This window comes from Chiloscyllium punctatum, chromosome 42 (assembly GCF_047496795.1).
Source record: "Chiloscyllium punctatum isolate Juve2018m chromosome 42, sChiPun1.3, whole genome shotgun sequence".
In the NCBI taxonomy this organism is placed as follows: Eukaryota; Metazoa; Chordata; class Chondrichthyes; order Orectolobiformes; family Hemiscylliidae; genus Chiloscyllium; species Chiloscyllium punctatum.
In genome coordinates this window covers 56,093,226-56,116,128 of record NC_092780.1, presented here as the reverse complement: position 1 = coordinate 56,116,128, position 22,903 = coordinate 56,093,226, and positions in this window count along the sequence as shown.

Genomic DNA, 22,903 nt, shown 5'->3' with positions numbered 1-22,903 from the left:
AACAGAGAGAGGGGGGACATGGAGTATGGGAACAGAGAGAGGGGGAAAGAGAGAGAGGGGAACAGAGAGGGGGACAGAGAGTGGGGGCAGAGAGGGGGGACAGAGAGAATGGGACAGAGAGAGTGGGGGCAGTGAGAGGGGGAAAGAGAGATGGGAACAGATAGAGGAGGGACAGAGAGGGGGGACAAATAGAGAGGAGGCAGAGAGAGGGGGACAGATAGAGGGGAGACTGAGGGGGGACAGAGAGAGGGGTGCAGAGACAGAGGGCAGGGGTCAGAGAGAGGGGGCAGATAGAGGGGGACACAGAGAGAGGGGGACAAGAGAGAAAGGGGGACAGAAAGGGGGGACAGAGAGAAGGTGGGCAGAGAGAGTAAGGGTACAGAGATTGAGAGGGGCTTGAGAGAGAGATGGACTGACAGAGAGATGGGTGACAGGGGGAAGGGGTATAGAGAGGGGGGGCAGAAAGCAGAGGATAGAGAGGGGAAATAGAAAGAGTGGGACAGAGAGCGGGGGGATAGGAAGAGAGGGACAGAGAAAGGGGGAAGAGAGTGGGGGGAACAGAGAGTGGGGGCAGAGAGACGGGGATAGAGAAGCGGAAAAGAGAGAGGGGGCAGAGACAGAGGGGGACTGAGTGAGAGGGGGTCAGAGATGGGGGCACAGAGAGAGAGGGGGCAGATAAGGGGGAAAGAGAGAGTGTGTACAGGGGGACAGAGAGCGGAGGGACAGAGAGCGGAGGGACAGAGAGAGGGGCGACAGAGTTAGACGGGGAAAGAGAGATGGGGACAAAGAGACGGGGACAGAGAGAGGGGGACAGAGAGATGAGGGACAGAGAGATGGGAACAGAGCGGGGGACAGAGAGAGGGGGACAGTGAGAACAGGAGAGGAAGGGGGTAGAGAGAGAAGGGACAGAGAGGGGAAAAAGAAAGAGGGGGACAGAGTGCGGGGGACAGAGAAGAGGTAAAGAGAGAGGGGTACAGAGACAGGGGACAGAGAGAGAGGGACAGAGAGAGGGGGAGAGAGAGGGGTACAGAGGGGGTGAGAGAGAATGGGGGACAGAGACGAGTCGGGGGAGACAAAGTTGGGGACAGAGATGGGGAAGCAGAGAGAGTGGGGATAGGGAATGGGGTGACAGAGATAGAGGGGGACAGAGCGACGGGGACAGAGAGAAGGGGACAGAGAGAGGAGGACAGAGAGATGGGGACAGAGAGGACGGGAGAGAGAAGGGGACAGAGAGAGGGGTACAGAGAGAGGAGGACAGAGAGATGGGAAAGAGAGAGAGGTTGGACATAGAGAGAGGGGGCACAGGGAGAGTGGCGACAGAGAGAGGGGATCAGAGAGATGCGGGGCAGAGGGGGGACAGTGGTGTACAGAGAGGGGGACAGAGGGGGATAGATAGAGTGAGGCAGAGTGAGAGTGGAGACAGAGAGAGGGAGGAAAAAGAGTGGTGTGGGCAGAGAGAAGGGAAGAGGGGGCAGAGAAAGACGGGGGAGAGAGACAGGGGGACCGAGAGAAATGGAGAGAGAGAGTGGCGGAACAGGGGGCGGACAGAGAGGGTTGGACAGAAATGGGGAGCACAGACAGAGGGGTCAGAGAGAGGGGAAGGCGGAGTGAGGACAGAAAACGTGGGCACAGAGAGAGGGGTGGACAGAGAGGGGGACAGAGTGGGTGGACAGAGGTGAAGAGAGAGGGGGCACGGAGAGAGGGGGGAAAGTGAGTGGGGGGCAGAGACAGAGGGGAAAAGAGAGAGAGGGAAGTGCGACAGAGAGAGGGGTGGAGAGAGTGTGGCGGAGAGGGGGGCAGAGAGAGGGCATAGTGGGGGCACAGAGAGAGGGGAACAGAAAGGGGGAAAGAGAGAGTGGGGATAGAAAAGGGGGTGCACAGAGAGATGGGGGCAGAGAGAGGGGGGAACAGAGAGTGAGTCGACAGAGAGTGGGGGCCAGAGAGAAGGGGACAGAGAGAGGGGGCACAGAGAGAGGGGGGACAGTGAGTGGGTGACAGAGAGAGAGGGAATAGAGAGGCAGGAACACAGAGAGGGGGACAGATAGAGAGGGTACAGAGAGAGGGGTGGACAGAGAGAGGGGGAAAGAGAGATGGGCGGGGCAGGGGGGGAGAGAGGGGTGGACAGAGTGTGTGGACAGAAAAGCGTGAAAGAGAGAGGGGGCACAGAGAGACGGGGGACAGTGAGAGGGGGACAAAGAGAGAGGGGACAGAGAGGGGCGAACAGAGAGAGGGGGACTGAGAGAAGGGGACAGAGAGAGGGGGACAGAGAGTGGGGGACAGAGAGAGTGAGGGGATAGAGAGACGGAGCCTGAGAGAGAGCGAGGGGACAGAGAGATGGGGTGACAGAGAGAGGGGAGAGAGAGAGGGGCACAGAGAGATGAGGACAGAGAGAGGGGTGACAGAGAGAGAGGTGGAACAGAGAGAGGGAGGGTAGAGAGAGAGAGTGTGACAGGAGAGAGGGGCAAAGAAAGAATGGGTCTGTGAGAGGGGGCACAGAATGAGGGGGCCGTGAGAGGGGGACAGACAGAGGGGGCACAGGATGAGGGAGTCTGTGAGAGGGGGACAGAGGGAGAGTGGTGATAGAGAGGGGGGGACAGAGAGAGAGTGGGACAGAGAGGGGGAGAGAGAGGGGGTCAGAGAGATGTGCGACAGAGAGGGGGGACAGAGGGGACAGAGAGTGGGGGACAGGGAGAGGGGGACAGAGAGAGAGGCGGACAGAGTGAGGGAGGACAGAGAGAGAACGACAGAGAGATGTGGGATAGAGAGGGGGGACAGAGGGGACAGAGAGTTGTTGACAGGGAGAGGGGGACAGAGAGACAGGCGGACAGAGTGAGTGGGGCAGAGAGAGGGATGACAGAGAGAGGGAGACAGAGAGAAAGTGGGAGAGAGAGGGGATGAGAGAGAGGGACAGAGAGATGTGGGACAGGGAGGGGGCAGTGGGGGACAGAGAGGGGGACAGACAGAGGGGGACAGAGAGAGTTGGGCAGAGTGAGACGGGGACAGAGAGAGTGTGGAAAAAGAGGGTTGTGTGCAGAGAGAGGGGGAGGAGGGGCAGAGAAAGAGGGGGACAGAGACAGGCGGAGAGAGAGAGAGATGGGTGGAGAGAGAGTTGCAGGACAGGGGAGGACAGAGAGGGTTGGACAGAAATGGGGGCACAGAGAGAGGGGGACAGAGTGGGTGGACAGAGAGGGGGGAAAGAGAGGGGACACAGAGAGAGGGGGACAGTGAGGGGGGACAGAGAGAGTGGAGACAAAGAGGGGGGAACAGACAGAGGGGGATCGAGAGAGGGGGGCAGTGAGACGGAGAGAGGGGTGGAGAGTGAATTGCGGAGAGGGGGACAGAGAGTAGGGCAGAGAGGGGGGCACAGTGAGAGGGAGACAGAAAGGAGGGAAGAGAGACTGAGGACAGAGAAAGGGGGTGCACAGAGAGACTGGGTAGAGAGAGGAATACGGAGGGGGGACAGAGAGAGGCGGACAGACAGAGGTGGACAGAGATGGGGCGACAGAAAGTGGGGGGACAGAGAGAGTGGAGACAGGGAGATGGGCGACAGAGATAGAGGGGGAAAGAGTGACGGGAACAGACAGAGGGGGAGAGAGGGAGGAGGACAGAGAGAGGGGGACAGAGAGCGGGACAGAGGGAATGGGATAGAGAGGGGGGACAGTGAGATGGGGACAGAGAGAACGGGAGAGAGAGGGGGACAGAGAGAGGGGACACAGAGAGAGGGGACAGAGCGAGGGGTGGACAGAGGGGGGAGAGAGAGAGGGGAACAGAGGGACGGGGGGACAGAGAGAGGGGGACACAAGGATGGGTGCACAGAGAGAGATGGGAAGAGGGAGGGAAAAGAGAGAGTGTGTACAAAAAAGGGGGTACACAGAGAAGGGTGAACCGAGAGAGGGGAAAGAGAGAAGTGCGGGACAGAGAGAGGGAGGACAGAGGGGGAACAGAGAGAGGGGGATAGAGAGAGAGGGCGAAAGAGAGAGGGGGGGACGGGGGGACAAAGAGAGGGGGGACAGAGTGAGTGGTGTAGAGAGAGTGGGGCAGGGGGAACAGAGAGGGCGCACAGAGCGAGGGACACAGCAAGGGTGGAAGAGAGAGTGGGGAACGATAAAGGTGGTACAGAGAGAGGGGGCATAGAGAGGAGAACGGGGGGGAACAGAGAGAAGGGGACAGATGGGGGACAGAGAGAGTGGGGGCAGTGAGAGGGGGACAGAGAGAGGGTGACAAATAGAGAACGGACAGAGAGAGGGGGACAGAGAGAGAGGTGGAACAGAGCGAGGGAGGGCAGAGAGAGAGGGACAGAGAGAGTGGACACAGAGAAAGTGGCGACGGGGGGGGCAGAGAGAGGGGAACAGAGAGAAAGTGGGACAGAGAGGAGGAAGAGAGAGGGGACAGAGAAATGTGGGACAGAGAGGGGGACAGAGGGGGACAGAGAGTGGGGTCAGGGAGAGGGGGACAGAGAGAGAGGGGACAGAGAGAGGGGGCAGAGAGAGGGCAACAGAGAGAGAGTGGGACAGAGAGAGAGTGGGACAGAGAGGGGGTTGAGAGAGGTGGACACAGAGACGCGGGACAGAGAGGGGGTCAGAGGAGGACAGAGAGGGGGACAGACAGAGGAGGATAGAGAGAGGGGGCAGAGTGAGAGGGGGACAGATAGGGGACAGAGAGAGCGTGGTAAAAGTGGCGTTGGGCAGAGAGAGCGGGGAGGTGGGCAGAGACAGAGGGACAGAGAGAGATGGGGAGAGAGAGTGGTGGGACAGGGGGCACAAATTGGGGCACAGAGAGAGGGGTCAGAGAGGGGGGAAGAGGGAGTGAGGACAGAAAAATTGGGTACAGAGAGAGGGGTGTGCAGAGAGAGGTGGAAAGAGAGAAGGGCGGGACAGAGAGAGAAGGACAGACAGAGGGGGGAACAGAGTGGGTGGACAGAGAGAGGGGTGGGGAAAGAGAGAGGGGTCACAGATAGAGGGTGGACAGTGAGAAGGGGACAGAGAGGGAGGGTACAGAGAAGGGGGAACAGAAAGAGGGGGACAGAGAAAAAGCGGGACAGAGAGAAGGGGGCAGTGAGACAGAAAGAGGATAGGAGAGAGAATGGCGGAGAGGGGGGACAGAGGGTGGCAGAGAGGGGGGCACAGAGAGAGGCGAACAGAAAGGGGGAAGAGAGAGTGGGGACAGAAAAATGGGATGCACAGAGAGACGGGGCAGAGAGAGGAGTACAGAGGGGGGTCAGTGAGAGCGGACAGACAGAGGGTGAACAGAGAGGGTTGGACCGAAATGGGGAGCACAGAGAGAGGGGTCAGAGAGGGGGGAAGGCGGAGTGAGGACAGAAAATGTGGGTACAGAGAGAGGGGTGGACAGAGAGGGGGGAAAGAGAGAAGGGGGACAGAGAGAGGGGGACAGAGAGAGAGGGGGACAGAGTGTGTGGCCAGAGGGGAAGAGAGAGGGGGCACAGAGAGAAAGGGGAAAGTGAGAGGGGGCAGAGACAGAGGGGGACAGAGAGAGGGGGAAGTGAGACTGAGAGAGGGGTGGAGAGAGAGTGGCGGATAAGGGGGACAAAGAGGGGGCAGAGAGGGTGCACAGAGAGAGGGGAACAGAAAGGGGGAAAGAGAGAGTGGGGACAGAAAAGGGGGTGCACAGAGAGACAGGGGCAGAGAGAGGGGGGAACAGAGAGTGAGTCGACAGAGATGGGGGCCAGAGAGAAGGGGACAGAGAGAGGGGGCACAGAGAAAGGGGGGACAGTGAGTGGGTGACAGAGAGAGAGGGAATAGAGAGGCGAGAACAGAGAGAGGGGGAGAGATAGAGAGGGTACAGAGAGAGGGGTGGACAGAGAGAGGTGGAAACAGAGATAGGCGGGACGGGGGGTGCAGAGAGGGGTGGACAGAGTGTGTGGACAGAAAAGGGTGAAAGAGAGAGGGGGGCTGAGAGACGGGGGACAGTGAGAGGGGGACAAAGAGAGGGGGGACAGAGAGGGGTGAAAAGAGAGAGGGGGACAGAGAGAGGGGGACAGAGAGAGGGAGGACAGAGAGAGTGGGATAGAGAAGGGGGAAAGACAGAGGGTGAAAGAGAGAATGTACAGAGAGAGGGGGATAGAGAGAGGGAGCCTGAGAGAGAGCGAGGGGACAGAGAGGAGGGATGACAGAGAGGGGGGACAGAGAGAGGGGCACAGAGAGATGAGGACAGAGAGAGGGGTGACAGAGAGAGAGGTGGAACAGAGAGAGAGTGGGCAGAGAGAGTGTGACAGAGAGAGGGACAAAGAAAGAAGGGGGCTGTGAGAGGGGGACAGAGAGAGGGGGCACAGAATGAGGGGGCTGTGAGAGGGGGACAGACAGAGGGGGCACAGAATGAGGGAGACTGTGAGAGGGGGACAGAGAGGGGGTAAGAGAGAGGGGGACCGAGAGAGGGGGAACAGAGAGAGTGGCGACAGAGAGCGGGGGGAAAGAGAGACGGAGTCAGAGAGAGAGTGGGACAGAGAGGGGGACAGAGAGTGGGGGACAGGGAGAGGGGGATAGAGAGAGAGGCGGACAGAGTGAGGGGGGCAGAGAGGGGGGGGCAGAGAGAGTGGCGACAGAGAGAGGGATGACAGAGAGAGGGGAACAGAGAGAAATTGGGAGAGACAAGGGGGGAAAGAGAGAGTGACAGAGAAATGCGGGACAGGAAGGGAGCAGTGGGGGACAGAGAGGAGGACAGACAGAGGAGGACAGAGAGAGTGGGGCAGAGTGAGAGGGCGGACAGAGAGAGTGTGGAAAAAGAGGGTTGTGTGCAGAGAGAGGGGGAAGAGGGGCAGAGAGCGGGGACAGATACAGGCGGAGAGAGAGATGGGGAGAGAGAGTGGCGGGACGGGGAGGACAGATAAGTTTGGACAGAAATGGGGGCACAGAGAGAGGGGGACAGACAGAGGTGGACAGAGAGTGGGGCGACAGAAAGTGGGGGGACAGAGAGAGTGGAGACAGGGAGATGGGCGACTGAGATAGAGGGGGAAAGAGAGACTGGAACAGAGAGAGGGGGACAGAGAGAGGGACAGAGGGAGTGGGATAGAGAGAGGGGGACTGTGAGATGGTGACAGAGAGAACGGGAGAGAGAAGGGGACAGAGAGAGGGGGCACAGAGAGAGGGGACAGAGAGAGCGGGGACGGGGGGCAGAGAAGGGGGAAAACGGGGGAGACAGATAGAGGGGGGACAGAGAGAGGGTGGGCAGAGAGAGTGAAGGGATAGAGAGAGAGGGGGGACTGAGAGAGAGAGAGGGTACAGTGAGAGGGGGAGAGAGAGACGGGAACACAAAATGAGAGTGGGACAGAGAAGGGGAGTGAGAGAGGGGACAGAGAGATGCGGGACAGAGAGGGGGACAGAGGGGTACAGAGAGTGGGGGAGAGGGAGAGGGGGAAGAGAGAGAGGCGGACAGAGAGAAGGGGGCTGAGAGAGGGGGACAGAGAGAGTTGCTACAGAGAGAGGGATGACAGAGAGAGGGGAACAGAAAGAAAGTAGGACAGAGAGGAGGGAGAGAGAGAGGGACAGAGAGATGAGGGACAGGGAGGGGGCAGAGGGGGACAGAGAGGGGGACAGACAGATGGTGATAGAGAGAGTGGGTCAGAGTGAGAGGGCGGACAGAGAGAGTGTGGAAAAAGAGGCGGGTAGGCAGAGAGGGGGAGGAGGGACAGAGAGAGAGGGGGACAGAGAGAGGGGGAAAGAGAGAGATGGGGAGAGAGTGTGGCGGGACAGGGGGTCAGAGAGGTTTGGACAGAAATGGGGGCACAGAGAGAGGGGAACAGACAGAGGTGGACAGAGAGTGGGGCGACAGAAAGTGGGGGGCAGAGAGAGTGGAGACAGGGAGATGGGCGACTGAGATAGAGGGGGAAAGAGAAACGGGAACAGAGAGAGGGGGACAGAGAGCGGGACAAAGGGAATGGGATAGAGAGAGGGGGACAGTGAGATGGGTACAGAGAGAACGGGAGAGAGAAGGGGACAGAGAGAGGGGGCACAGAGAGAGGGGACAGAGCGAGGGTGGGCAGAGTTGGGGGGAGAAAGAGAGGGGAACAGAGAGACAGGGGACAGAGAGGGGGGACAGAGATGGGTGCACAGAGAGAGAGGGGGAGAGGGTGGAAAAGAGAGAGTGTGTACAAAAAAGGGGGCACACAGAGAGGGGTGAACCGAGAGAGGGGGAAGAGAGAAGTGCGGGACAGAGAGAGGGAGGACAGAGGGGGAACAGAGAGAGGGGGAAAGAGAGAGAGAGCGAAAGAGAGAGAGGGGGACGTGGGGACGAAGAGAGGGGGGACAGAGTGAGTGGTGTAGACAGAGTGGGGCTGAGAGGGAACAGAGAGGGCGTACAGCGCGAGGGACACAGCAAGTGGGGAAAGAGAGATTGGGGAACGATAAAGGTGGTACACAGAGAGGGTGAATAGAGAGGAGAACGGGGGGGACAGAGAGAAGGGGACAGACAGGGGGACAGAGAGAGTGGGAGCAGTGAGAGGGGGACAGAGAGAAGGGGACAAATAGAGAACGGACAGAGAGAGGGGAACAGAGAAAGGGGGCATGAGAGAGTGGAGACAGGGCGGTACAGAGAGAGGGGGACAGAGAGAGAGTGGGACAGAGAGGAGGAAGAGAGAGGGGACAGAGAAATGTGGGACAGATGGGAGACAGAGGGGGGCAGAGAGTGGGGTCAGGCAGAGGGGGACAGAGAGAGAGGGGACAGAGAGAGAGGGGGCAGAGAGAGGGGGGACAGAGAGAGGGGGCAGAGAGAGGGGGCAGAGAGAGGGGATTAGAGAGAGAGTGGGTCAGAGAGGGGGGTGAGAGAGGTGGACAGAGAGATGCGGGACAGAGAGGAGGTCAGAGGGGGACAGAGAGGGGCATAGAGAGAGAGGGCAGAGTGAGAGGGGGACAGATAGGGTACAGAGAGAGGGTGGAAAAAGTGGGGTTGGGCAGTGCGAGCGGGGAGGGCGGCAGAGAATGGGGGACAGAGAGACATGGGTAGAGAGAGTGGGGGGACAGGGGGCACAAATTGGGGCACAGAGAGGGGACAGAGAGGGGGGAAGAGTGAGTGAGGACAGAAAAAGTGGTTACAGAGAGAGGGGTGTGAGAGAGAGGGGGAAAGAGAGAAGGGCGGGACAGAGAGAGGAGGACAGAGAGAGATTTGGAACAAAGTGATTGGACAGAGAGAGGTGTGGGGAAAGAGAGAGAGGGCACAGAGAGAGGGGGAACAGTGAGAGGGGGACAGACAGGGAGGGGACAAAGAGGGGGGAAAAGAGAGGGGGCAGTGAGACAGAGAGAGTGGAGGAGAGAGAGTGGCGGAGAGGGGGTACAGACAGGGTGGCAGAGAGGTAGGCACGAGAGAGGTGAACAGAAAGGGGGAAGAGAGAGTGGGGACAGAAAAAGGGGGTGCACAGCGGGACAGCGCTGAGAGCGTTGAGAGGGGGTCAGACAGAGGGGACAGACAGAGGGTGAACAGAGAGAATGGGGACAAAAAGTGGGTGGACAGAGAGTGGGGGACAGAGAGAGGTGGGGCAGAGAGGGGGTGACAGATATAGAAGGGGAAAGAGAGACAGGGACAGAGAGAGAGGGACAGATAGCGGGGGATAGAGATCGGGGGACAGAGAGAGGGGTACAGAGAGCGGGACAAAGGAAGTGGGATAGAGAGAGGGGGACAGAGAGATGGGGGACAGAGAGAAGGGGACATAAAGAGGGGGCACAGAGAGAGTGGGCAGAGAGAGAAGGGGGCAGAGAGCAGGGGACAGTGAGCGGAAACAGAGAGAGGGGTCAGAGAGTGGGGGGAGAGAGAGAGGGGGACGGAGAAAAGGGGAAGGGTGCAGAGAGACGGGACAGACAGAGGGGCACAGAGAGAGGGGGGAACAGAGAGAGGGAGGAAAGTGAGAGGGGGACAGAGACAGAGGGGGACAGAGAGAGGGGAAGTGAGACAGAGAGAGGGGTGGAGAGAGAGTGGCGGAGCGTGGGGCAGAGAGGGGGGCACAGAGTGAGGGGAACAGAAAGGGTGGAAGAGAGAGTGTGCACAGAGAGAGGGGGGACAGTGAGAGGGGGACAGGGAGAGAGGGGGACCGAGAGAGGGGGCAGTGAGACAGAGAGTGGGGTGGAGAGAGAGAGGGGACAGAGAGATGCGGGACAGAGAGGGGGACAGAGGGGTACAGAGAGTGGGGAAGAGGGAGAGGGGGAAAGAGAGAGAGGCGGACAGAGAGGAGGGGGCTGAGAGAGGGGGACAGAGAGAGTTGCTACAGAGAGAGGGATGACAGAGAGAGGGGAACAGAAAGAAAGTAGGACAGAGAGGAGGGAGAGAGAGAGGGACAGAGAGATGAGGGACAGGGAGGGGGCAGAGGGGGACAGAGAGGGGGACAGACAGATGGTGATAGAGAGAGTGGGGCAGAGTGAGAGGGCGGACAGAGAGAGTGTGGAAAAAGATGGGGGTGGGCAGAGAGGGGGAGGAGGGACAGAGAGAGAGGGGGACAGAGAGAGGGGGAAAGAGAGAAATGGGGAGAGAGTGTGGCGGGACAGGGGGTCAGAGAGGCTTGGACAGAAATAGCGGCACAGAGAGAGGGGAACAGACAGAGGTGGACAGAGAGTGGGGCGACAGAAAGTGGGGGGCAGAGAGAGTGGAGACAGGGAGATGGGCGACTGAGATAGAGGGGGAAAGAGAGACGGGAACAGAGAGAGGGGGACAGAGAGCGGGACAAAGGGAATGGGATAGAGAGAGGGTGACAGTGAGATGGGTACAGAGAGAACGGGAGAGAGAAGGGTACAGAGAGAGGGGGCACAGAGAGAGGGGACAGAGCGAGGGGTGGGCAGAGTTGGGGGTAGAAAGAGAGGGGAACAGAGAGACAGGGGACAGAGAGGGGGGACAGAGATGGGTGCACAGAGAGAGAGGGGGAGAGGGTGGAAAAGAGAGAGTGTGTACAAAAAAGGGGGCACACAGAGAGGGGTGAACCGAGAGAGGGGGAAGAGAGAAGTGCGGGACAGAGAGAGGGAGGACAGAGGGGGAACAGAGAGAGGGGGAAAGAGAGAGAGAGCGAAAGAGAGAGAGGGGGACGTGGGGACGAAGAGAGGGGGGACAGAGTGAGTGGTGTAGACAGAGTGGGGCTGAGAGGGAACAGAGAGGGCGTACAGAGCGAGGGACACAGCAAGTGGGGAAAGAGGGATTGGGGAACGATAAAGGTGGTACACAGAGAGGGGGCATAGAGAGGAGAACGGGGGGGACAGAGAGAAGGGGACAGACAGGGGGACAGAGAGAGTGGGAGGAGTGAGGGGGGACAGAGAGAGGGGGCATGAGAGAGTGGAGACAGGGCGGTACAGAGAGAGGGGGACAGAGGGAGAGTGGGACAGAGAGGAGGAAGAGAGAGGGGACAGAGAAATGTGGGACAGAGAGGGAGACAGAGGGGGGCAGAGAGTGGGGTCAGGCAGAGGGGGACAGAGAGAGAGGGGACAGAGAGAGAGGGGGAAGAGAGAGGGGGGACAGAGAGAGGGGGCAGAGAGAGGGGGCAGAGAGAGGGGAACAGAGAGAGAGTGGGTCAGAGAGGGGGGTGAGAGAGGTGGACAGAGAGATGCGGGACAGAGAGGAGGTCAGAGGGGGACAGAGAGGGGCATAGAGAGAGAGGGCAGAGTGAGAGGGGGACAGATAGGGGACAGAGAGAGGGTGGAAAAAGTGGGGTTGGGCAGTGCGAGTGGGGAGGGCGGCAGAGAAAGGGGGACAGAGAGAGATGGGTAGAGAGAGTGGCGGGACAGGGGGCACAAATTGGGGCACAGAGAGGGGACAGAGAAGGGGGAAGAGGGAGTGAGGACAGAAAAAGTGGTTACAGAGAGAGGGGTGTGCAGAGAGAGGGGAAAGAGAGAAGGGCGGGACAGAGAGAGGAGGACAGAGAGAGATTTGGAACAAAGTGATTGGACAGAGAGAGGTGTGGGGAAAGAGAGAGAGGGCACAGAGAGAGGGGGAACAGTGAGAGGGGGACAGACAGGGAGGGGACAAAGAGGGGGGAAAAGAGAGGGGGGCAGTGAGACAGAGAGAGTGGAGGAGAGAGAGTGGCGGAGAGGGGGTACAGACAGGGTGGCAGAGAGGTAGGCACAGAGAGGGGAACAGAAAGGGGGAAGAGAGAGTGGGGACAGAAAAAGGGGGTGCACAGCGAGACAGGGCAGAGAGCGTTGAGAGGGGGACAGACAGAGGGTGAACAGAGAGAATGGGGACAAAAAGTGGGTGGACAGAGAGTGAGGGACAGAGAGAGGGGGACAGAGAGGGGGTGACAGATATAGAAGGGGAAAGAGAGACAGGGACAGAGAGAGAGAGTGACAGATAGCGGGGGATAGAGATCGGGTACAGAGAGAGGGGTACAGAGAGCGGGACAAAGGAAGTGGGATAGAGAGAGGGGGACAGAGAGATGGGGGACAGAGAGAAGGGGACATAAAGAGGGGGCACAGAGTGAGTGGGCAGAGAAAGAAGCGGGCAGAGAACAGGGGACAGTGAGCAGAAACAGAGAGAGGGGTCAGAGAGTGGGGGAGAGAGAGAGGGGGACGGAGAAAAGGGGAAGGGTGCAGAGAGACGGGACAGACAGAGGGGCACAGAGAGAGGGGGGAACAGAGAGAGGGAGGAAAGTGAGAGGGGGACAGAGACAGAGGGGGACAGAGAGAGGCGAAGTGAGACAGAGAGAGGGGTGGAGAGAGAGTGGCGGAGAGTGGGGAAGAGAGGGGGGCACAGAGTGAGGGGAACAGAAAGGGTGGAAGAGAGAGTGTGCACAGAGAGAGGGGGGACAGTGAGAGGGGGACAGAGAGAGAGAGGGGGACCGAGAGAGGGGGCAGTGAGACAGAGAGAGGGGTGGAGAGAGAGTGGCGGAGGGGAGGGAACAGAGAGGGGGGGGCAGAGAGAGAGGGGAACCCAAAGGGTGGAAGAGAGACTGAGGACAGAAAAAGGGGGTGCACAGAGAGATGGGGCAGAGAGAGGAGTACAGAGGGGGACAGAGAGACGGGGACAGACAGAGGGTAGATAGAGAGAGGGGCGACAGAAAGTCGGGGACAGAGAGAGTGGGGACAGAGAGAGGGGCGACAGAGTTAGAGGGAGAAAGAGAGACTTGGACAGAGTAAGAGGGGCAGATAATGGGAGACTGAGATCGGGGGACAGAGAGAGGGGGAAAGAGAGCGGGACAGAGGGAGTGAGATAGAGAGAGGGGGACAGAGAGATGGGAGACAGAGAGAACGGGAGAGAGAAGGGGACAGAGAGATGGGGCACAGAGAGAGGCGGCAGAGAGAGAGGGGCGCAGAGAGAGAGGGGTGCAGAGAGCGAGGGACAGAGAGCGGAAACAGAGAGGGAGGTCAGAGAGTTGGGGGGACAGAGAGACTGGGACAGAGAAAGCGGGAAGAGAGGGGGGACAGAGAGAGGGGACAGGCAGAGGGGCACAGAGAGACGGGGAACAGAGGAAGAGGGGACAGCGACGGGGACAGAGAGGGGAAACAGAGAGAGGGGAGACAGAAAGAAGGGGAAAGAGAGAGAGGTCGGACAGAGGGAGGGGGCACAGAGAGAGTGGCAACAGAGAGAGGCGGTCATTGAGATGCAGGTCAGGGGGGGGACAGAGGTGGATAGTGAGGGGGGTAGATAGAGGGTGATAGATAGAGTGGGGCAGAGTAGGAGGGGGTGCAGAGAGAGGGGGTGGTCAGAGAGAGAAGGAGGAAAGAGGGGTTGGGCAGAGAGAGCGGGGCAGAAAGGGGGGGAGACAGAGTGAGTGGACGGGTGAAAGAGAGATGGGGCACAGACAGAGGGGGAAGTGAGACAGAGAGGGGGCAGAGAAAGAGGGGGGACAGAGACAGGGGACAGAGAGAGATTGGGAGAGAGAGTGGCGGGACAGAGGGCGGACAGAGAGGGTTGGACCGAAATGGGGGGCACAGAGAGAGTGGACAGAGAGGGGGAAGAGGGAGTGAGGACAGGAAACGTGGGTACAGAGAGAGGGGTGGACAGAGAGAGGAAGGAAAGAGAGAAGGGCCGGACAGAGAGAGGGGGACAGAAAGGGGGGGACAGAGTGGGTGGACGGGGGAAGAGAAAGCGGGCACAGAGACAGAGGGGGACAGAGAGAGGGGGAAGTGAGACAGAGAGAGGGGTGGAGAGAGAGTGGCGGAGAGGGGGGACAGAGATGGGGCAGAGAGTGGGGCATAGAGAGAGGGGAACAGAAAGGGGGAAAGAGAGAGAGGGGACAGAAAAAGGGGTGCACAGAGAGACGGGGCAGAGAGACGGGGGAACAGAGAGAGGGGGACAGATAGAGCGGGACAGAGAGAGGTTGGGTAGAGAGAATGAGGGGATAGAGAGAGAGAGTGGGACAGAGAGCAGGAGGGCAGAGAGAGAGGGACAGTGAGAGAGGGCACAGCGGTGTCAGTGAGACGGGGACAGAGAGAGGGGGACAGAGAGAGGGGGGACAGAGTGGGGGGCAAAGAGAGGGGGACAGAGAGTGGGGACAGAGAGAGGGGGAGAGAGAGGGGGGACAGAGGGGGAGGGAGAGAAAGGGGGACAGAGAGATGTGGACAGAGAGGGGGACGGGGGGACAAAGTTGGGGACAGAGACCGTGCCAACCAGATATCCCAACCAAATCCTGTCCCACCTGCCAGCACCTGGCCCATGTCCCTCGAAACCCTTCCCAGTTATATACCCATCCAGATCCCTTTTAACTATTGTATTTGTACCAGCCTCCACCACATTGTCTGGCAGCTCATTCCACACACCAACCACCCTCTCTGTGAAAAGGTTGCCCCTGAGGCCTCTCTTTTACATCTCTCCCCTCTCACCCTAAACCTATGCCTTCTAATTCTGGATTCCCCCACCACTTTGTCTATTTATCCTATCCATGCCTCTATAAGGCCACCCCTCAGCCTCCGACGCTCCAGGGAAAACAGCCCCAGCCTGTTCAGCCTCTCCCTGAAGCTCAAATCCTCCAAACCTGGCAACATTGTTGTAAATCTTTTGTGAACTCTTTCAAGTTTCACAACATCTTTCCGATAGGCAGGAGACCAGAATTGCATGCAATATTCCAACAGTGGCCTCACCAATGTCTTGTACAGCCGCAGCATGACGTCCCAACTCCTGTACTCAATACTCTGACCAATAAAGGAAAGCATACCAAACGCCTTCTTCACTATCCTAACTACCTGTGACTCCACTTTCAAGGAGCTATGAACCCGCACTCCAGGGTCTCTTCATTCAGTAATACTTCCTAGGACCTTCCCATTAAGTGTATAAGTCCTGCTAAGATTTGCTTTCCCAAAATGCAGCACCTCACATTTATCTAAGTTAAACTGCATCTGCCACTTCTCAGCACATTGGCCCATCTGATCAAGATCCTGTTGTAATCTGAGGTAACCTTCTTCGCTGTCCACTACACCTCCAATTATGGTGTCATCAGCAAACTTACTAACTATACCTCTTATGCTCACATCCAAATCATTTATGTAAATGATGAAAAGTAGTGGACTTGGAACCGATCCTTGTGGAACTCCACTGGTCACAGGCCTCCAGTCTGAAAAACAACCTTCCATCACCATCCACTGTCTTCTACCTTTGGTTAAGAAAAAGAAGGAAGTATACGTCAGGTATAGACAAGATAGATCGAGTGATTCCTTAGAGTAATAAGGTAGTAAGAGTATATTTAAGAGGGAAATCAGAAGGACATAAAGGGGACATGAGATCGCTTTGGCAAATAGAGTTAAGGAGAATCCAAAGGGTTTTTACAAATACATTAAGGACCAAAGGGTAACTGGGGAGAGAATAGGGCCTCTCAGATATCCTTGTTGATAGGTTCCCCATCGTGCTGTCTGTTCTGTTTGTCCAGGAGTTTGGCTATTGTCTCTCTGGCTAGAAGGCAGAAGTGAGGACTGCAGATGCTGGAAACCAGAGTTTAGATTAGAGTGGTGCTGGGAAAGCACAGCAGGTCAGGCAGCATCCGAGGAGCAGGCAAATCGACGTTTCGGGCAAAAGCCCTTCATTCTGATGTCGGGCTTTTGCCCGAATCGTCGATTCTCCTGCTCCTCGGATGCTGCCTGACCTGCTGTGCTTTTCCAGCATCTCTCTGGCTAGGATTATGTCATTTGAAGTGAACAGTGCCGTTATATCCAATGAGACTATTGCTTCGCCCTTGTCTGTGTTTATGTTCTTGATGTTGTTTCGGATTTCATGTGATGATTGTACGGAGTATTTGGATCCGCTGATCAGATATTTAAGATTTTGTTGAAGTCCTTTTGTCATTTTATGTGATGGAGTTTCAGAGAGTGCCTCAATGTGTCTAAGTGGTTGGTGTACTTTGGGTAATCCAGAAAATCTTGGGGTGTTATTGCTTTCTGGTTTCATCCTTTGTCGATCAATTCTGGTTATGAGTCTGTTTTTTGTGGGTTCCATTGTGTGTTGTTTATTCTATTGGTTACCCTGGTATGGGGTCACACTCCCTCTGGAGGTAGGTGTCAGTATCTGCAAGTAATTTCTCTGCTCTCAGAATATATTCGGCCTTGTCCATGATAAGTGGCATTCTTACCTCGGTGTCTGTCGTGTTTTGTTCTCTGCTGTTGGTGAGCTTTGTCATTTTGTCTTGTGCCGTTTTCTTTCTGTATGGACATAATTGTTCATTCTGAGTGATAGTCGGGTGTCTCTGATTTTGTTTGTGCCCATCGTGTGATAGCTTTTGGTGGATAGACGATCCAGTTCTATCACTTCCACCTGAGAATCTTCTATCTTTCATAAATGATTCCTCTCAATCTTCAAAACTCCAGCTCCAGTGGATTACCGTTGGTCATAAACTGATGTTACACACAACAGGAAACCCTTCTGCTAATTAAACAAAACACACAGAAAAGCTCACCATGCCTCCTCATCTGTTAAAGTACGAGTGACAGAGAACTCGGTAAAAACAAGGACTGCAGATACTGGAAACTAGAGTCTAGATCAGAGTGGTGTTGGAAAAGCACAGCAGGTCAGGCAGCATCCGAGGAGCAGGTAAATCGATGTTTCGGGCAAAGGCCCTTCATCATGAATAGAGGCAGAATGCCTGCAGAGTGGAGAGATAAATGAGAGGAGGTTGGGGGTGGGGAGAAAGTATCATAGAGTACAGTAGGTGAGTGGGGGTGGGGATGGAGGTGATAAGTCAGAGAGGAGGCTGGAGTGGATAGGTGGAAAGGAAAATAGGCAGGTAGGACACGTCATGAGGGCCGTGCTGAGCTGGAAGATTAGAGCTGGGGTGAGGTGGGGGACGGGTCATGAGGGCGGTGCTGAGCTGGAAGGTTAGAGCTGGGGTGAGGTGGGGGACAGGTCATGAGGGCGGTGCTGAGCTGGAAGGTTGGAACTGGGGTGAGGTGGGGGACGGGTCATGAGGGCGGTGCTGAGCTGGAAGGTTGGAGCTGGGGTGAGGTGGGGGACAGGTCATGAGGGTGGTGCTTAGCTGGAAGGTTAGAGCTGGGGTGAGGTGGGGGACAGGTCATGAGGGTGGTGCTGAGCTGGAAGGTTGGAGCTGGGGTGAGGTGGGGCATGGGTCATGAGGGCGGTGTTGAGATGGAAGGTTAGAGCGGGGCTGAGGTGGGGGACGGGTCATGAGGGCAGTTCTGAGCTGGAAGGTTGGAGCTGGGGTGAGGTGGGGGACGGGTCATGAGGGTGGTGCTGAGCTGGAAGGTTAGAGCTGGGGTGAGGTGGGGGACAGGTCATGAGGGCGGTGCTGAGCTGGAAGGTTGGAGCTGGGGTGAGGTGGGGGACAGGTCATGAGGGCGGTTCTGAGCTGGAAGGTTAGAGCTGGGGTGAGGCGGGAGACGGGCCATGAGGGTGGTGCTGAGCTGGAAGGTTGGAGCTGGGGTGAGGTGGGGGGAGGGGAAATTAGGAAACTGGTGAAATCCAGAGAACTCCCTAAGTACCACTGCTGAAAGGAAAAAATATAAATTTTATTCTTTAACTCTAAAAATGAATATTAAACAACAACTACTTACAACTTTCCACCTACTTTCTCTTAAAGGTTTGTTAATTACCTCTCACTCTATAATAATAGACTGATCCAATAAAAGCCCCTAGTAAAATTACAACAACTTCATTTTCAAATCCAGACAGTTGCTGTGGTCTCCAGTGTCTGTCTTCCTCTGTTTGTAGATCATCCTGAATCATCTTCACTCTTCTGCTGCACAGATATTTCTCATGAAAATGGTACCTTTGACTGTTTTTCATGTAGTCTCTCAATAGCCGTTGGTGCTCTCTCTCTCTCGCTCTCTCTCTGGCTAACTTACAAAATGCCAGATTATTTATACTGCAAACATCATTCATCTCAGTGGTTTGATGCTATCAAAATAATTCAAAATTCAAATTGATTGGGATTTAGTATCCTGGGACATCATTTGTGAAAAGATTTGTAGCTCGGGTGCTCATTGTTGTGGTTCTGTTCGCCGAGCTGGGAATTTGTGTTGCAGACGTTTCGTCCCCTGTCTAGGTGACATCCTCAGTGCTTGGGAGCCTCCTGTGAAGCGCTTCTGTGATCTTTCCTCCGGCGTTTATAGTGGTTTTGAATCTGCCGCTTCCGGTTGTCAGTTCCAGCTGTCCGTTGCTGTGGCCAGTATATTGGGTCCAGGTCGATGTGCATATTGATAGAATCTGTGGATGAGCGTCATGCCTGTAGGAATTCCCTGGCTGTTCTCTGTTTGGCTTGTCCTATAAGAGTAGTATTGTCCCAGTCGAACTCATGTTGCTTGTCATCTGTGTGTGTGGCTACTAAGGATAGCTGGTCGTGTCGTTTTGTGGCTAGTTGGTGTTTATGGATACGGATTGTTAGCTGTCTTCTTGTTTGTCCAATGTAGTGTTTTGTGCAGTCCTTGCATGGATTTTGTATACTACATTGGTTTTGCTCATGTATACAATGTAGTGTATAAAATTCCATGCATGGACTGCACAAAACACTACATTGGACAAACAAGAAGACAGCTAACGATCTGCATCAATGAACAACAACTAGCCACGAATAGATACGACCAGCTATCCTTCGTAGCCACACACACAGATGACAAGCAACATGAATTCCACTGGGACAACACTACTATTATAGGACAAGCCAAACAGAGAACAGTCAGGGAATTCTTAGAGGCATGGCACTCATCCACAGATTCGATCAATAAGCACATCGACCTGGACCCAATATACCGACCACTGCAGCGGACAGCTGGACCTGACAACCGGAAGTGGCAGATTCAAGCCACTACAAATGCCGGAGGAAAGATCACAGAAGCGCTTCACAGGAGGCTCCCAAGCCCTGAGGATGTCACCTAGACAGGGGACGAAACGTCTGCAACACAAATTCCCAGCTCGGCAAACAGAACCACAACAACATCCTGGGACATAATTTAAACTCGAGAGTGTGGCACTGGAAAAGCACAGCTGGTCAGGCAGTATCCGAGGAGCAGGAGAATTGATGATTGCCTTGTTCCTCGAATGCTGCCTGACCAGCTGTGCTTTTCCAGCACCACACTCTCGACTCTGATCTCCAGCATTTACACTCCTCAATTCCTCCTAGCATAATTTAAACCGATTGGTTAAATTCAAAGGATGGTCTAAACAACTGATGTATTGTTTACAGCCAAATGTTACATATTTTCTATTTTCCGTATTACTCTGAGACTGCTGGTCAGTCACATGACAGAAGCCTGCACATTCTCACTGCCGAAACAGTTTCACTCTCTCTTAATGGTAGAGTTCATGCTTTCAAATTCATTACACCTCGCCCCTTAAGAAAGAAATGAACCATTATAAAGAAAAGATTGTTTCATTTTCCCTGATTATTAACCCAATTACAATGAAATACATATAATATATGTACAAAACATCAGTATTTGTTCAATCTTATCGATACTTTATCCGTTAAATTCTCGATATTATATCTGCTGTCACATTGTTACAATCCGCGACATGTACAATGTGGAAATTAAAAGTCTGCAACACAAGACCCCAATGAAATGGTCTCATTTGCTTGTCTTTAAATCATTCCAAAAATGTAAGAGGATTGTGATCTGTGTACCCAACCGTCTCCGACACAATGTCATGACATTAACATTAAAACGTTGTAAGGCCAGTACCAAACTCAATAGTTCCTTTTCAATCATAGAGTATTTTCTCTGGTGGGTGTTGAGTTTCTTTGAAAAGTAACTGACTGGCAGTTCAATTCCATCATCACCTTCCTGTATCAGTTCCAACTCCAATGTCACTAACATCGATTGCAGTTTGAAGGGTTTCGAAAAGGTTGGTGTAGCTGAAACTGGTGCGGTGGTTAATACTGTTTTCAAATAGTCCAATGTCTCCTGGCATTGTTCTGTCCACCAAAATGTTGTCTTCTCCTTCAGCAAATCTGTTAATGGTGAGACTACACTGGTGAAGTTTGGATCAAACTTCCAGGAAAATCCGCTTCATCCACAAATCGAAGCATCTCTTTCTTCAAGTTTGGTTGTGGAAATTCCTCGGTAGCCTTCATCTTTGTTTTCCTTCCGGTCAATCTTCCATTACCAATGTTCTGTCCCAAGAACATCACCTTTGCCTTCGCTCATCCTGTTTTCTGTAAGTTTATTATCAGTTTTGCTTCTGAGAACCGCTCAATGACCTCTGCCAACTGTACCATGTGATCGTTCCATGACTCACTAAAGATCACTACACCATCCAGACAGACTGCACAGTTTGTTAACCCACCTTTCTAACGTCTGTTCCTGAGTCTTTGGGATGTAGTGGGTACATTCTTCATTCCAAAGGACATCACTTTGAATTGATTTAGCCCATGTGGGGTTACAAACGCAGAAATTTATTTCACTCTCACTGATAAAGGTACCTGCCAATACCCCGCAGTAAGTCTAACTTTGTGATGTAACTGGTTTGCCCAACTTTCTCTATACTGTCCTCCAATCTTGGTTCTGGGTTTGAGTCTGATTTTGTTACGGCATTGACCTTCCAATAATCCACATAGAATTGTTGAGTCCCGTCGGGTTTGGGAAGTTAGGCGATTGGTGAACTCCACTCACTCTGACTCAGTTCGATGATATCCTCATTGAGGATCGCATGCACCTCCTTCTGGACCTGTGAGTCTTTGAAAGGATTAAGTCTGTAGGGGTGTTGTTTTATCGGAACAGCATTACCTACATCTACCTCATGTACAATAGCATTAGTCCTCCCCATCTTATTCCTGCATGTGTCCTCATACTGCAGCAACAAGCCTTTCAACTGGGTTCTTTGCTCCTGAGACACAGCTCACGAACCTATCCCACTCCTCAAGGACTCCCTCATTCTTTAATGTAATTTGAGACACATCAAACTCCATGTCATCTGAATTGGATTCCGCACTCTGTGGGACAGTAACTAACACCTGTTCCTCCATTTCCTTCTCTCTATTATCATAAGGTTTCAACATCTTCACATGACAGACCCGATACAGATTTTTATTTTCCGATCCGGCATCTTTCCCATATAGTTTACCTGGCTCAGCCTTTTCTCAATTTGATCAGGATCGCTAAACCTTGCTTCGGAAGGATCTCTGATCACTCGTGACAATATTAATAAGTCATCCCAACGGGAAAACATTCAAATTCCAGAATGTTCACTGACACCTGCTTCATTCTACACTGTGCCCTCTTCAGGTGCTGTTTAGCTAAATCACCAACCTGATTTCCTCTCTCCCTCACCTCTGATATATAATCCAAGGGTGAGATCTCGACTTTGCTCCTGTCAGTTTCTCTTTAATTAATTTGAAAGACCCTATCACATCACATCCAAATATAAACTCAAAGGGTTTAAACTGTATATATTCATTTGGGGCATCTCGAATGGAGAACAATACAAATGGGATACCTTTATCGTAATCATTCAGGTCATCCTGACAGGATGGTCTTCCCATAATCTTCAGTGTGTGATGCCACCTTTCTGCCGCTCCCTGTGATTCAGGGGGATACACACTTGATTTAAAGTTCTATCTGCTGAAGCTATCCATGACTTCCTTAAGCAGCCTGAGAGACAAAGAAACCCTGCAGATGCTGGAATCCAAAACGGACAGGCAGGAGGCTGGAAGGACGCAGCAAGCCAGGCAGCATCAGCAGAAGGAGAGTCAGTGTTCCAGATATAACTCTTCTTCAGGACTGGGGGTGGGTGTGGGAGGAGCTGCAGATAAAGGGTGTGGCAGGTGGTGATAGGTGAAGACAGGTAGAGGGTACGACCTGGTTTGGTCAATGGGTGGAATGAATCCAGTTGGGGGCAGGGACCATTGGAAGGGAAGTAAGAGGCTGGGATGGGAGTTGGGGGATAGGAAGGGAGGTTATTTGAAATTAGAGAACTCAATTTTGAGTCCTCCAGGCTGTAGGCTGCCTAGGTGGAAGATGAGGTGTTGTTCCTCCAATTTGCGCCGTGGTTCATTGTGGCAATGGAAGAGGTCATGTTCAAAAGGGAGTGCTTGGGGGAATTGAAATAGTGGTGATTGGGGGGGTCCGGTTGGCCCCTGTAGGCTCGGCCGTGATGCTTGGTGAACAGAATGCTTAAGTTTACATTCAGTCACCCCGATGTAGAGAGGACCACATCGGGAGCACCTGATGCAGTAAACTAGTCTGGAAGAGAGGCAGGTGAATCTCTGTCTCACCTGGAAGGAGTGTTTGTGGCCCTGGATGGAGGTGACGGGGGCTGGTGTGCCAACTGGTTTGGAATCTTTTCTGATTGCAGGAGAAGGTACCTGGGGATTGGGGGGGCGAGGTCGGTGGTGAGAGTGGGCACAAACCAAGGATTGTTGAAGTGGGTAGTCCTTGTGGAAGGCAGAGAGGGGTGGGGGAGGGGAAGATGTGCTTGGTGGTGGGGTCTAGGTGGAGTTGGCGGAACTGTTTAAGGATAATACGTTGGATGTGGAGATTGGTGGGATGGTGGGTGAGGACAAGGGGGACTCTGTCTTTATTGCACTAGGGGGTGTTTGGACCAGTGGGAC